The sequence below is a fragment of the Phaenicophaeus curvirostris genome, chromosome 31 (assembly GCF_032191515.1).
Source record: "Phaenicophaeus curvirostris isolate KB17595 chromosome 31, BPBGC_Pcur_1.0, whole genome shotgun sequence".
In the NCBI taxonomy this organism is placed as follows: Eukaryota; Metazoa; Chordata; class Aves; order Cuculiformes; family Cuculidae; genus Phaenicophaeus; species Phaenicophaeus curvirostris.
The window spans coordinates 4,184,412-4,199,449 of NC_091422.1; the positions used below are offsets into that span (position 1 = coordinate 4,184,412).

The window sequence follows — 15,038 nt, forward strand, 5'->3', positions numbered from 1 at the left end:
GTGGCTCAGTGTCCATCCCTGCCAAAGGATCGGAGGCGATGCCGGCCTCCAGCACACCAGGGAATTGCTGGCCTCTGGTCACCCAGTGTCACCCACCAGGGAGGAGGGAGAACTGGGATGGGGGAGACTCCCCGCTCTGGGAACGGGTTTTGTTCGTGTCTCTCAAGGAAGCAACTGGCCAGGCAGCCTGACGTGCTCTCTTGGATTCCTGAATATTGGTGAGTGGGACGACCTGTCCAAAGGCTGGGAGCAAACCTCCAGGCACAGCGCTGGGAGGGAACGGAGAATGTCCTGGCCAGACCAAAGGTGCTGCAAGCTCTCCAAAGGGGCACAGGACAGACTGACGTTCCCAATTGCTCCTCCAGGTGTGGCCGGCGGGACAACCCAGGACACCACAGGGGTTACCAGGCCCCAAGACGTGCAAGCATACTGGACAGGTGTAGCAGTAACCCTGGGTTCCCTCGTGCTTGTGATCCTGTTGTGCGGTGTCGGCATCTGGGTGTGGAGGAGCAGAGAAAAGTGAGTTGCTGATTCCCCCCAAGGTTCCTGCAAGGGCTGCTCGTAGCCACGAGGCGTTACTGGTCAGGCTGCTGGGCAGTGGGGAAGGAGGCCTTGGCCAAAACGCTCTGCTGAGCTTTCAGCCGCTGCCGGGTGCTTTAATTGGCCTCTGAACTCCTGGGCCTTCTTCCCGGGAGCCCCCTCTGACCAGAGCCGAGGTCGGCTCAAGCAGATCCTGCCTGGACATGAGTGACCGGCGTGGGCAAAGCCAGGTCAGGATGGGAAAGAGCAGGGGCTGAGCTTCCCCTGGAAAGCGAGACGCGCACCAGTGCCCGCTCCTGACAGGGAACCTGCCTGCAGGAATCCCCCTGCTCCGTGGTGCCATCAGGTGCCGGTGTCCCCCTCGGTCACGCTGTGCCGGCCGCTCTGAGCCTGGGGTGCGGAGCCGAGCCAGCTCCATGCCGTGGAGGAGATTCCACATCCTGACTCTGCAGCTGAGGCCTCAGCCACATTTTCTCTCCCCAGAGCCCTCTCTGTAGCTCCAGGAGCCCAGCTGGAATGCGGCAGCTGCCCCTTTTTGTATAAATACATATATTTGTATGTGTGTGTATATATATATATAAAAAACTTCGTGTCTGTCTGTCTGTCTATCTATCTATCTATCTTTGTATATGTATAAATATATGTTAGTGCTGTAATGTTTAAAATCCTTAAACAGCATTATGATTTTTCACAGTTCATACAAGCAGAAGTATTTCAAATTAATAGGAATTCTGTATATTGCAGACTACAGAAAATGCTACTCTGTAAAACTAAGGTGTCCAGCGGGGCTGGAGAGGTTAAGAACCACTGCCTTGAGCTAAGAGGTCTTGATCCAGGGGGGCTCTATTATTCTTTCCAAAGAAGAGAAATAAGACCCCACAAACATACCATTTAGGAAGATGTGTTTTCCCATCTTTCTCTACCCTCCATGCCAACCCTTCAGGTGCCACTGGGCTGAACCATTCACACTTATGCTCTAGGAGGATACTGAGCACTGCTGAATGGGTAGAACAGGAAGGAAAAAAAATCTTGGCAATTTGTGAATTAGCACTAGAAAGGGGTAATTGTTGCCATTTCGGTTGTTAAGTTGTCACTGGAAAACAGGATTAGAGGAGGAAGGATTTCTCTAAGCCTCGGGAGAAAAGCTATTGCCGTGGAATATTGATGCAAGAAGAAATTCTTATATTCTGTGCTCTTCAGTGTACTTAGGAAAACAGTTCACTGCCAGTCATGATTTACTGTTATGATATTTCTCTTCTGTAATTCATAGGAACAATCAGAGAAGGCTGAGTTCTATTGAAGCCAACCTTTTTCTGCTCCACCTCTCTGGTGATTCTCCTACTCTGTTCCCGCTTGGCAGCTGACAGCAGCGAAGCTCTCCTGGCTCCAAGTGCCCACTGTCTGCCCCTGCTCTCCTGAACTCCTGCTATAAAATCTTCCCTGGTGAAAATATCCCAGCAGAGGTGTGCTGCTTTCTGCACTTGGCGTAGGTGCCTGGAGAAGGAGGCTATTCACTTCAGCTGATGCTGGCTGGTGTTTTCTTAATGTGCCTTTTCTTCTTCTACAGACAATTTTCTTAGGTCTGTGTTTGTTAAGAAGAGGTAAGATATCTTCTTTAGGACTAAGTTGTCTTTGAAGTTCCTTTATGAAGTTAGCCTTGTACGTCATAACAGGTACTGGGCTTTATTCAATGGAACTACAAAATGCTTAGACAAGCAAATGATGTAAGGAATAGTGGAACTGTGTGTTGTTTGGAAAGAGCTGTGCAAACTGCTGCCCAATGTAGATTGATGTGCTGAAGATTTATTTCTCAAAATTCAACATTTTTTAGAACACCTCAGTATTATCTTGGATAAATGCAAGATGTTAAATCAAACATGGCTCTTACGAGGGGGAGCAAATGGAACTAAAACAGTGGCAGCGACGAGATGTTCTCACAGTGATTACTTGGGTCCTCGGGGGAAACCATGAAATGGGAAATAAATCACATTCCGGCCCCCATCAGCGTGCTATGTATCGCTTTTCTTAAGCAGGTCTTGGGGTAAAGAGCATACTAAAGCCTGAAAGGTTCTTGTGTGGGCAGAGGAAGAAAAGCATCACCGTCAGGATGTCAGCAGAGAGGAAGAAAGAATGGGAAAGAGAATAATTTGTTTTACCAGCTCCGGGATGGAGGTATTCTAAAAATGACTAAAAGAACAGGGTAAGATGTATGTAGATAGAATCCATCCCTAGAGATTTCTTATTGTTTCTCTGCTCCAATCTTCATGTTAATACCTTTGGGTGAAAGAACTAATAATTATTTGTGTTGTAGAGGAGTGGTTTTCAAGGCTCGTTTTAATAGGAATTGTCATGGCGTTGTGAAAGAGCAAGAGTTAAAGGTGTTGTGTTAACAGGACTGGGAAGCAGACGAATAGCCCAGAGAGCTCTTTTGAGAGTGGGGGATTTCATCCAGGAGGAGAAGGCGGCTGCATAATCCTTTCCCCAAAGAGGTGAGTGCTAGAGGATGTAGGAGGAGTCTGAAGATGAGCTCATATTGCAACTTCTGACACCTACTGATTGTTTTAATTCAAGTATTCCAGAAAATCTGTTAAAAATTCATGCAGTTTGTTTTACTTTTCTAGTTTGGAATAATTGCAGTAGACTAGTAGGCTCCCATTTGGTTATAAGCTCTCCTAGATTTCACCAATATAAACTACTTCATATTGTTCCCCTGGGAATTTAATTGCATTAAGAAATGATTGGCCCTGATAGACTTCTATGGTCTATGATAATTATAATGGAATAAGATATCCATATAAAAGCATAAAATGATGCTGAAGCACATGCGTTTTGATCATTAATTAGTGAACTATCAAAGGCATTGCAGATGGAACTGGTTTTTTGCTTTTTAGAACAGAGCCTGACCACTGCAGCCTCAACTGTGTAGTAAGCTTATTTTTAGTCCTTCTTGCTTTAGTGAATACATCTGAACGTGTATTTATGTACATATTCAACTCTGCTGTGAACTTTGTAATGCTTTAAAGCTTCCTGCGGAGAAGTCTGAGAGGTAGGTTTCCTTCTGGAAGAGGCCAGTGAGGCTGCTCCGTTGGTCCAGAAAGCTCTTTCTGTAGCAGTTTATTGTTTTCTTAGGGTGATACCAAATCTCCCCGTACTGGTTAATGGAGCAGCTGGGACCTGCTAACGAGCTGGTTCATAAGGAAACAGCTTACTCGTATAAAAGCAGCAAAGCTAAAAGCCGTTTGAAATCTGTGGTTCAGGAGTACTAGGGTTTTTATTCTCCTGTCCCCCAAAATCACTCTGTGTTCTGCCCATCTGGATTACTGTCAGGGGGGTTGGATTAATTAGATGAACAGATGTCAGTGTTTTATCCATTGCCTGGCATCCTGTCATCTTCAAAAGTATCCACAGCTTCCAGTTGGGACCTCCAGGACGCTGGAAGGATTTCCTCAGAGAAAGGCTAGGAGCTGGCTCCAGTATTTCAAAACCCACGTTACGGCAATCATGGCATTTTACTTCTGATTCTGTTGCATTGGGTACAAACTGAGGGAAAAACACGATTGCTTAAAAAATGTGAGTGGAAAGGGGTGATTTGGGTATAAATATCTCATAGCATGTATTTCTACTTGTGTTTGTGTATTTGACAGCAGGTATGCATACACATGTATTTTTTCCCTTTTCTTAAATAATGTATGCTTTTTTATAATCAGATGTGCCTTAAAATATGACGCAAAAAGGGATGTTTGTCTTGGCTTATCTTTTCTGCCACACAGACATTCCTGAGCTTGAGCATGCGGGTGGTTAGAGGGTATTTTGATACGGTCTGCTTTCAGTAACGTCCTGTCAGGACTTGGGACTCATCTGCTCCTCTGATGGAACACTTAGGGCAGCAGCATCTTCTGTCGATATTTAGTAGCTGCAGGATTTCAGGTGCCATCACGATGAACCTGAATGTGACCTGAACTGCACTGAAAGCAGGTTGAGGTAGGAATGGCTTTTTATCTTCTTGAACCATGTTCGAGGTTGTGATCGTTCAAACTAAACATGGATCTATGCTAGCAAAGTCTTCCTCAGGGTGGATGTTCCCAGCTGTTTGGACATGTGCAGAAGGTGGTTTTATGCCTTGTGCTGAAGCTTGCGAAAAGAATGTAAAGGTGCACGTCTCTTAAGATTTCAATGGCATTTAGCTGTCAGAACTATGTAACAAGTGCAAATTAAGAAGAACGTAAGTGCAGCATCTGCCAAAAAGGCAGTAAAGATCTACCTGTGTTGTACGGCTGGCCTGTCAATAACTTTAGGACATGACCGCAGGTTTGAACATTTCAATCTGGAACAGATGTTCTGTTTCCAGGTATTCTTTTTGTGGGCTTTTGTTTGGTTTTTGTTTGTTTGTTTGTTTGTGCTTGGGGTTGTTTTTTCTGTTATTTTAGCCGTGTAGATATTGACAAGAAAACAAACTAGCCCTGAACTCTGCCCCTACCCCGACACATGCTTGTTCCCACCCTAGGACCGTGGGTTAGCACTCTGCCTGCTGGGGGACTTGCAGCGCTTGGGCTCCTGTTCGTGTGCTGACACAGCTCTATGGCCAGGACTACAGGACTCTCTTCTGATTATCCTTAGAGCGTTACTGGTTTTGCTCCAAGGAATCTAACTTAGCTGGAAAAGGACAAAACTAAATTAGAAAACAAAATGAGTAGAAAATTGCTTTTTGTGTTGTAACGCTTTATTGCCCTGGTTCTAGGCTTTTTGGCTCTGATTTGGGAGGTAGGGTTGTAGAGAAGAAGTTGAATGCCGTGTCCTGCTGTCCAGCAACCACATATGTTTAAGGTGCTAGTTTGAGAAAAACCAAAAAAAGTTCAATAGCGTCATGGGATTCTGCCACCTTTCCATCAGATCTCTGTATCTCGGTCTGGCCCGAAGCACAGATCTTAATCGGACAATATTTTATTTTCACTCCCCTGCACGTGCAGTCATTTGGAATGATGCCTGGCAGAATCTGCCTCCAGATGGGATGGAGACGTTTCTTTCTTCCCATACCCACCTAGAGATGCTCTGCTTACTTCTGTTTTGTAATTCTTGTCCCAAGGCTCCAAAATTTTTCTAGTCTTAACACCTGCAAGTCTGAATGAGGTAACGTGATAACATTATCCAAGTGCAAACTCCAATTCTGTTCTTCTGGACCTTGCAATCCAGAATGTGAATTTATGATGTGAGGGGAGATTCTTTCAATGTGGCAATTAATGTCTTTGTCAATCCCTTTCTTTTACAGTAGTACCCTTACTACTCCTCCAAAACATATTTCTGTGAATTGGATTCAGTTATGTAGTTTTATGGGGGTTGGTGGGTTTTTATTGTTTGGGGTTATTTTGTTTGTTTTCATGCAGGGTTTTTTTGTGTTTGGTTTTGGTTTTTTTTTTCTAGTATTAGCTGTGTGCCTATCATTCTTCCCTGAAGTGAAACCCACTTGCATCTCAAAGCCCTTCATCTTGATTTACACTGTGTGGAAACTTAAGCTATTTGGTCTTAGATTGATCCGACACTGCTCACGGCTTTGCCGTTCTTCCTTTCAGCAGCCTGTGCTCACAGTCTCTGTGAGACGAGCAGGTTGATTTACTGCTGGAGAACACTTGGGTTGCAAACTTTGGCATACCTGCTTGTATTGTTTATTCTTGCACGACTATTACGGAGCATTGTGCTTTAACAAAATATGTTTCCTCTAGAATGTGGAGCATTTAGGAGAGTCTAGAGTAATTGGAAACTTAATTGTAAGTAATTGAATGTGGGTAATTAACTATGGACTGTAAAGTGGAAAAAAGAAAGAGGAAATGCCTACTAAAAGCCATTAGTATAGTTCTGCAATAACCTCTGTCCATTTTTTATAGAACCGATTGTGCACGCATTTAGAAATGGTACTTGTCACGTGAATTAATTATGCGATCTGTTGCCAGGGAATTGTTATCATCGGTGTTCTCCATCTCTGCTGAAATACTAATTAGTATCAGTTTGAGCAACATGGGCAACCCACAACTTATTCTGTGAAACACTTATTTTTTTCTGGAAAAAAAAATATAAATATTTAAGATTTAAAAAGAAAACCCCGAACACTGCTTTTATTTCGATGAACAGTAAGTTAAGCTTTATTTAAGAGTAAGAAATTTTGAAACTGCTGTTGTCACAATGCGGAAGACGGAGTGGCAGTATCTTTTGTGTTTGACGGGTAACGAATTAATGCAGAACTAAAAGATCTAATTGTCTTTGTTTGAATTTGCATAAAGAGCAGTCTTTGTTACATTTTCCTGCAGAATGTCTTCCTTGCTGGAGTGTGTCTGGGGTCCGCTCCGCCGGACCCTGACGAGCCACCAGCAAAGAAGGCAAGAACAGATACTGCATATGACACGAGGGTTGAATGTGCCCCATTTTCCTTAGGTTCCTGTACTGCAGGGAACTCTGTCTTTTGTACTTGTCTTTGAGCGTCAAGAGGAAGTTGTGGAAGCAAACAAATGCCCGGAATCAGGCAAAATAGAAGCGCAGCCCAAGGCGCCTCCAGGGTCATCCTGAACAGCGCCAGAATGCGAGGAGGCGCCGGCCGACTGGGGCACCCAGATCCAAGGCTGGAGTGAACCGGCGCCGGCCGAGGACACGCACCCGTCGCCGCTGACCCCAGCACTGGGTGTCTGTGGAAGCAGTGTCCTGGAGAATTACAGACACTGCAATGCCATGACCATCAATCAAGTTGAAATGAAAGCATGAGTGTGTGTTTGTGCCCTTGTGTGGCATCTGCATGTCCCTTGGTTTCCTACACCATGGATGGGTGTCTGTGTCTGTTGGGGGGTTGTGGCCTCTAGGTGGGCATCAGTGTCTGCTGGGGGAGAGCTGTCCCGGGGGTGGGAATCCACACCTGGTGGAGGGGGGTGTGCTTCATGGGTGGGCTGTCCTGCGGGTGGGTGTCCATGTGTTCCTGGGGTGTATTCTATGATTCTAACACTATATCATATGAGACAAGCTGTTGAGGAGTTTTCAGATCAAAATGGGCAGGGATATTTTCATGTGCACAACCCACCTTTTGCACCTGAATAAAGCTAGCCTTGCAAAAGAATTAATCACTGGAAAGGACACATTGTCTTTAAGGTTTCTCTCTGTATCATTAGAAAGTTGCTCTGTCTTGTACTTCTCTCATTTCTCACCGGAAGCTTTCCTCGGTGCTTTTTTTTCAGAGTTTTCCAGAGTGCTCACATAGCCCTTTCTCATGGGCTTTGTCTGACAGTCCCCTTGTAATCACAGGTCATCGGCATGAGAGAGAAGGCCATCAAATGTGGCGGTTAGGAGCGGGTACAATATCTGTGAAACTCTGTTGTAAGTAACCGCTTGGGCGCTGCATTCACCTTGTGAATTATGAGAAGGCTTTTGGACCTTGTCCGAACTTGTCCCTGGGACTCAACTGCAAGTTTCCACGTTTCTTTTAGATAATGAAGCAGGAATCTTTGCCTTGCTGTGAGTCGTGTGACATTGGCTACTTAATCGTTTCACACAGGCCCCTCCAGTCAGGGGCTTGGGTACCTGGGCTCCGCCACCTTCCCCCCACACACACACAGCCTCGCTGCCAAATACACGGCAGCCTGGTGCCACCTGTACTGCCCCTGCTAGGGGTGAAACACCCGGGCTTTAAGGAGTGAGCTTACGCTTTTGTGGAAGCCTCTGCTGGAATCGCTGGTCTCATTCCTGACCTGTAAACGTTACCTCGCAGCCTCTCATTATGTCTGTAAATTTAAGACTTGGATTTTTCCTCTGAAAGCCTTAAATCAGCCGCTGTAAGGATGCCAGTGGCTGCAGCATGTTGCTAGTTACTTGTGTGCTTGTCTGATGTGTTCCCCAGCTCCTGGGCAGCCCAGGGCAATCCTTAACCAATTGTTACAGGTCTTTCGCTGGCAATTTTCTGCTCCAGAGCCCACCTCAGTCATCGACACGGTTGGACACCCAGCAGTCATGTGAGAAAAGCAGATTTAAACAGATATCTGAGAAACCAGTGATCGGGATAAAGCACATCCACTCCGCTCTGCCCAGGGCGATTCCCCCATAGAGCTGGCAGCATCCCGCAGGCTGCAACCAGAACACCCTTCTAAGGCTCCCACACCTTGTTCCAACCCAAAACACTCATGCAATTCGTTTTGTTAAATCTTAAACAATTATCACAGGGCCTACAGCCTTCAGAGGCTGTGAAGGTTTTTGCAGGCTGAAGGACACAGGCAAATGGAGGCTGTCCTTGAAAAGACTTTGGCTGGGAGAAGGACAAGCAAAGTAACAAGAAGAAACACCACGGCGCAGCAACAGTTCATCTCAGCCAATAATATTCCTGACCTAGGGGGGGAACAAGTAGCAAAACCCACTCACTGTAAAGAATACATCGCCTGTTCTCACCAGTTAACATATGTAAAGGAGCCATTAAGCCTAAATAAAGGTCTTTGCTCCTCAGGCAGTTGTCCCTGCAGCAATCCCCTCCAGAGGCCAGGGCTACTCCCCCTGAGGGAGTCCTGACTCCAGACATTTCACACGTTCAGCAAGAGGATGGAAACTGGCAGGGTCCTCATGCCCATGTGCTCTGCCCTGGTCTTCCCCCAGCACTGCGCTTTACCCACGGTAACTGGGATGGGAGCTGACTCCAGCAAGATCCACCGCCTTCAGCGAAGGTTATTTCTATCAGCCTAGTGCACATCAGGACTGCAATGTCCCACTGGCAAAATAGGCTTTCTTCGTCCCCTAGCAGAAGGAAACCACTGCCCCCCGCAGCCTGAAAGGACCACAGAGCCCAGTCACCAAGGGGTCTGCAGGAGCTGGAGCCAAGCCTGTCACAAGCAGGCACCTTCTGCAAACGTCACATCAAAAAGCAAAGAGAAGGGCAGGAAAAGGCCACCTTGTGATAAGAGGCTTCACTCACGTCTCGAAGCTGGGGAATCCGGCCATGACTCAGTCACCTGGAAAAAGCAACAACGAGACTGTGACAATCTAGAATCCCATTTGTGGCAGACAGGACACCCGTGTCTCCAGGCTTTATCTCCTTCCTCAGGCCGCTCTGCCACCAGCCTCTCACCCTGTTGCCATCTCTCTCCCAGCCGCTCTGCCTGCTGCTGCCACTTCTCAGGGACAGGCTCTGGCATTCCCTGCAGCCCGGGAGAAATAATTGTGAGGGTCCTTAAGCAAAGAAAAGGCAGGAATGTGAAAGCCATTCTGGCAGGGGGTGGCCGGGCTGGCAGCTGCTGGCACATCTCCGCCCCCTGAGATGATGCTTGGATGGGAGGGTGCTGCACACACCCCCTGGGGCAAGAATACACAGACAATAAGAGATTGCTGGAGTCCATCAGAATGTAACACGACTACACCGAGTGTACCCCTAGACCAGCCAAGAAGATTGCAACTAACTATTTTGTATGTGCCTACTTTTACTATAAATGTAACTCCACAGGCACAGCCGGGGTCGCTCCCCTTGAAGAGCATCCCTGGCGGCCAGTCTGGTTTTTTAACCTCTTGCGCAAGAGAATAAATACTGTACTTTATTTTGGTACCAGCTTGCCGTGCCGTCTCGTTCTTAAGAGTCTGGACCCTAACAATAATAAGCACCAGTAACAACCAGTGTATTCCCCAGCGGCCGGTTTGTCTTTTTCCTGGGCAAGGGGTCCAGGTCGCAGGACTCGGCACCTTCGTTCTGCTCCAGGAGCAATTCTACATAAAAGTAAAGGTGCACGTGCTTTGGCGACCAGCTGGACGTGGGTAACTTCTGCCTGTGGGAGATGGCGTGCCCCACAGAGCTCATCCCTTGGGAGAAGGCAGCGGCCACCCTCCGCTTTCCCCCTCCACCTCTTGGGGGATGTCTGCTCTCTGCTCCTTGGAAAATGCTGGACTCAAAAATTGCCTTCAAAGGTCGTGGCAGGGCTTGAGCTTCCCTTGTGGGAAGGGATAAAAGGGATCCTGGCACCCATGTAGGAGAGACATCCCCCTTGGCCACTCTGGCATTGTCCCTGGGATGGTGCTTCCTGCAGCTGCAGGGCCCAACCCTCCCCTGAGGGAGCCCTGGCAGAAAGAGGACACTTCCCTGCTGGCTCTTGTGAGACAGAAGCAGGTTCTGGAGGCTGGCTTTGGGCTGGACCTCCCTGACACCTCTGTTTTTCGGCCAGTCTTCTCACTAGGAAAGTGAACATCTTGTGCCAGCTACAGTATGTGCTGAGCAGACGGGTCTCCTGTTATCCCTTCCTCTTTGTTTATAGTTTTTCCTTCTCTGAGGAATGTATAGTTGGGCAGACAAGGAAACTGGTACAATTCAGTGGAGATATGGCTGTTGGGAAGCTTATAATAGCATTAAAAATCATTCTTAGATAGAATAACCAGGTTGGAAGAGACCCACCGGATCATCCAGTCCAACCATTCCCATCAATCACTAACCCATGTCCCTTCAGCTCCACCCGTCCCTTAAACACCTCCAGGGAAGGTGACTCAACTCCCTCCATGGGCAGCCTCTGCCAGTGCCCAGTGACCCTTTCTGTGAAAAATTTTTTCCTAATGTCCAGCCAGACCCTCCCCTGGTGGAGCTTGAGGCCATTCCCACTTGTCCTGTCCCCCGTCACTTGGGAGAAGAGGCCAGCACCCTCCTCTCCACAAGCTCCTTTCAGGTAGTTGTAGAGAGCAATGAGGTCTCCCCTCAGCCTCCTCTTCTCCAGGCTAAACAACCCCAGCTCTCTCAGCCGTTCCTCATCAGGCCTGTTCTCCAGCCCCCTCACCAGCTTTGTTGCTTTTCTCTGGACTCTCTCCAGAGCCTCAACATCCTTCTTGGGGGGAGGGGCCCAGAACTGAACACACGATTCGAGGAGCGGTCTCCCCAGTGCCGAGTCCAGAGGGAGAAGAACCTCCCTGGACCTGCTGGCCACGCCGCTTCTGATACAGGCCAAGATGCCACTGGCCTTCTGGGCCACCTGGGCACACTGCTTATTATTTCTGCTTATTCCACATTATTAAAATATTTCCGCTTATTCCACAGCTGGCTCCAATCCAAAGGGAAATCAGCAGAGATATTAGAAACAGCCATGATTCCATTTCTATGTCACATTATGATGTGCTGCTCTACTCCGAAGGATTTAGTAGAGGTTCACGGAAACTGATATAAAAGACGACAAATTGAAGGCAAAGGGAACTTGAAGATTCCTTGAAAGGTGGACAAAATTTCATTCTGTGTGTTGGAAACAAACTAGCTCTCCCCATAGTTTTCCTTTCCAAAAGACTCATTGTTTTGCCAGCTTAAGTACTTCAATTAATTACATCCAAGCTGCAGGACAAGTGCACCCCTAGTCAAAACTTTTTTACTCAGCTCTCCTTCCAGCAAACTTCACCTTGATCCTGACAAGCAGACATACAGAGAGTTCACTCAGGCACACTGCATTCTTTTTATTCTCATTTGTTCTTTTGTATTTTTTAATTTGTCGGCAGGAATTAAACGTTAAATATAATACCTGGCTCTGCAACTGCTACAGTACAACACTAATATATTCAACCCACAGATGTCACAATGCACTCTTATTCAAACCCCACTGCTAAATCCTCAAAATAACAATGCTTTCTATATTTGAAAGCTTACAATTTTTCTTTTAGTAATGCTCTCTAATTACTGAAACTTATCCACACGTGTAGACAAGTAAAATTCAGACTCTGAACTTCAGTACGTTCTAGGATATTATCTTTACCATTCCATGAGAAATCACTGCAGCTGGAAATACACGTTTCCCCACTTAACAGTCGATCAGAACATTTTTGTGAGCTACTTACTTGTGTGAGCGAGCTGAGATCCTTGGGCAGTATCAGATCTGTTGGTATTCTACTCTATCCACAAACAGTTAGAGGTGCTATTCAGCATAACTCCCATCAAGTCATTTTTGGTGAAGGCTCCCAGAGAGTGCGCAGAACTGTCTTTTCCATCATACACCTTGTGGAAAACAAATAATAGCATTGAACTGGACATCTTATCTAAATATCTGAAAAATATGAGTTTATCCTTATACAACACTTCCAAAGTCGGCTCTGTACGGCCAATAGTTTCTCCAAAAGCATCACTGTTTCCGTTGTGTCAGGTACATACGGCTTGGTTACGCAGTTCAGTGAAATATAAAATATTCTGTCACTGTTAAGATGTTTTCCAGGCTTTTTTCCTTTTCAGTTTTGTGAGGCCATTTTGAATGGAATTAGTATTTATAAGCAAGCCCACCTTCTGAGGTTTCATAAAATCAAATTATTTATCAAGATTATTCACAAAGGCTGACAGAAGCATGACCTCTGAAATCACCACTGAAGTAAGTAACTGCTCTGTTTTCTAGTGTCCGGAGATATTAACACCAGAGCTGAGGGAGACGTATTAAAGTCAATCTGTCACTGCTTATTTCAGACTCTAAACCTACAGCAACTTTTTATCTTACTAAAGGTTTTAATAAAGAAAGAAAGGTCTTAATAAAGGTTTGAGTCTATTTCCAGCCTAAGTGTAGAGATGATCTCCTTTACTTATGTTATTTTATTAAAAACTTTCAATGAGAGACAAAATCAACACTATTAACCTCCAGTCACAGAATGAATAAGAGTTTCTTTAGATTGTTCACCAGTACAGGACAAGCACAAAGAATTGGCTAGGGCTTGACAATTCAGTTTTGCTTATTGCAAAACCTTGAAAGCCATAAAGTACCGAAACAGTCCTCTAAGGGTTTTTCTGTTTGTTTGGGTTTGGGTTTTTGTTTTGTAATCAAAATGAATTAAAAAAAAAAAAAGATAACTTCTTCTTTAAATTAAATAAATCACCTGTACTTTATCATGGAAAAATAAACAAATATGAAGTGTGTTTCATAATTCCAAGCATATACCATGCATCATGGGAATGCTTATGGAAAAGCAAAGAATCAGTCTGAACAGCTTTCTTCTAATATGAAATAAAAGATAATTTACCCTGATGTCATACAGGTGAGAGTGACTGCAGATAACTAGTATAAAAGACACAACTGCAGTATCTTAAGCTCTTAATTCATTTCCAGTGCTGACACTAGCAAAATAAACTAATAAAGCCAGCATGCACAGAGATTTTTTTTAAGCTAAAAGCCTAAATTTAGTTTAATTAACATAAACAAATATAAATAACTACCTTCCATAAAAGAATCTTTTGAAAAATAATACATGATGCTAGCCATTAATAGAACAATGCTTTCTGTCTTTATTACTAAGGAAAGATTGTCTTATATCAGGCCACGTGGATGAGCTCTCAGAAGAGACAATCAATTGTATTTAAGATTTGTGCCAGCACTAACACGTATTTAATGTCTACCTGTAGGCAGAAATATGACTTTAAGCTGTGCTAAGAGCATCTGAAAAAATGCTTCCTGGCTTCTACCATTGTCCTAGGCCAGAACTACAGATCTTTCATGGATTGATTACACTTTATTTATCAGAACTGTAAAACCACTGTACAAAATAAGTAAGCATTTGTTCATCGTAAGATTTATTGTTTAATAACATCCTGGTCACACATATTATGCAAAAACACAGAGAAAATTTACTTGGATTGAGGAATGGAATAATCTATTTTTAGTAGTCATTAATAAAGTATCACAACTATGTTAAAAATGTGATTTTTCTTCACCTTAAAATAGAAAAGACAAAACCCCAAATCAGCCGACGACTAACACTGTTCCTTAGACATCCTCTTCCAACAGTTTTCTAATACTGCATCTCTCAAGATGAATCCAGACACAAATGAAAACATTGTTTGATGAAGTAAAAATGAGATAAGACGTATCATATGACAGTAGATGCAAAAAACCCTAACAATTTTTAACTGGGGACACTTATCCAGTTGTTGTTAACATTACAGATATAAGTAGGCACATGTCTAGTCTAGTAATTGAAATAATATTGCATTGAATCTCCGTGGACTAAACTGATAACTAGCTTGAATCACCCCTGGGAAAGTAAATTAGACAATTGGAGAACACATTTAACACATGAATCTAGACATTATCACTATTAGATCCCACATTTTTAACTCATTTAGGATCCATTTGACATTCACATGTTACGATTACTATTTTCTCTGTCATGACCACAAAGAGAAGGTCTATATGGCCAAATAGATGAAAGACGTGGAATAACATCCTGGTTTTCCTCTTACCTGTGACAAATTCACAGCGATTGCATTATAAAGATTTCACTGTAAGTGGCCACTTTAAAGAATTATGAAATTTCGAGTGGGAATTACAGCAGGGAGATCGGGAAACTGAAGTGTTAGTGATGAGAAAGGATAAGGTTTAAAATAAACAGATAATCCAGGTACTCAGTTTTGCCATATGCCTCAAAATGGTGATTCTGTTTCTATTTCTTTACTTGAGTTCAGATTTCTTCCCTGCTAATTCAAGTACAGACTTTGCCACAGCTGCAGAAAACTTTGCCTGCTACTCAGTCATTAACCTGCCTGAATTCTCCTTGAAAAC

The 15,038-nt window shown here is 44.6% G+C and overlaps 1 long non-coding RNA gene across 1 annotated transcript in view; it reads right to left on the reverse strand.

Annotated features, from left to right (window-relative positions):
* Positions 1 to 15,038, reverse strand: part of LOC138732447 (uncharacterized) — a 251,304-nt gene that overhangs the window by 219,372 nt on the left and 16,894 nt on the right. The gene's annotated exons all lie outside the window — the stretch shown is intronic.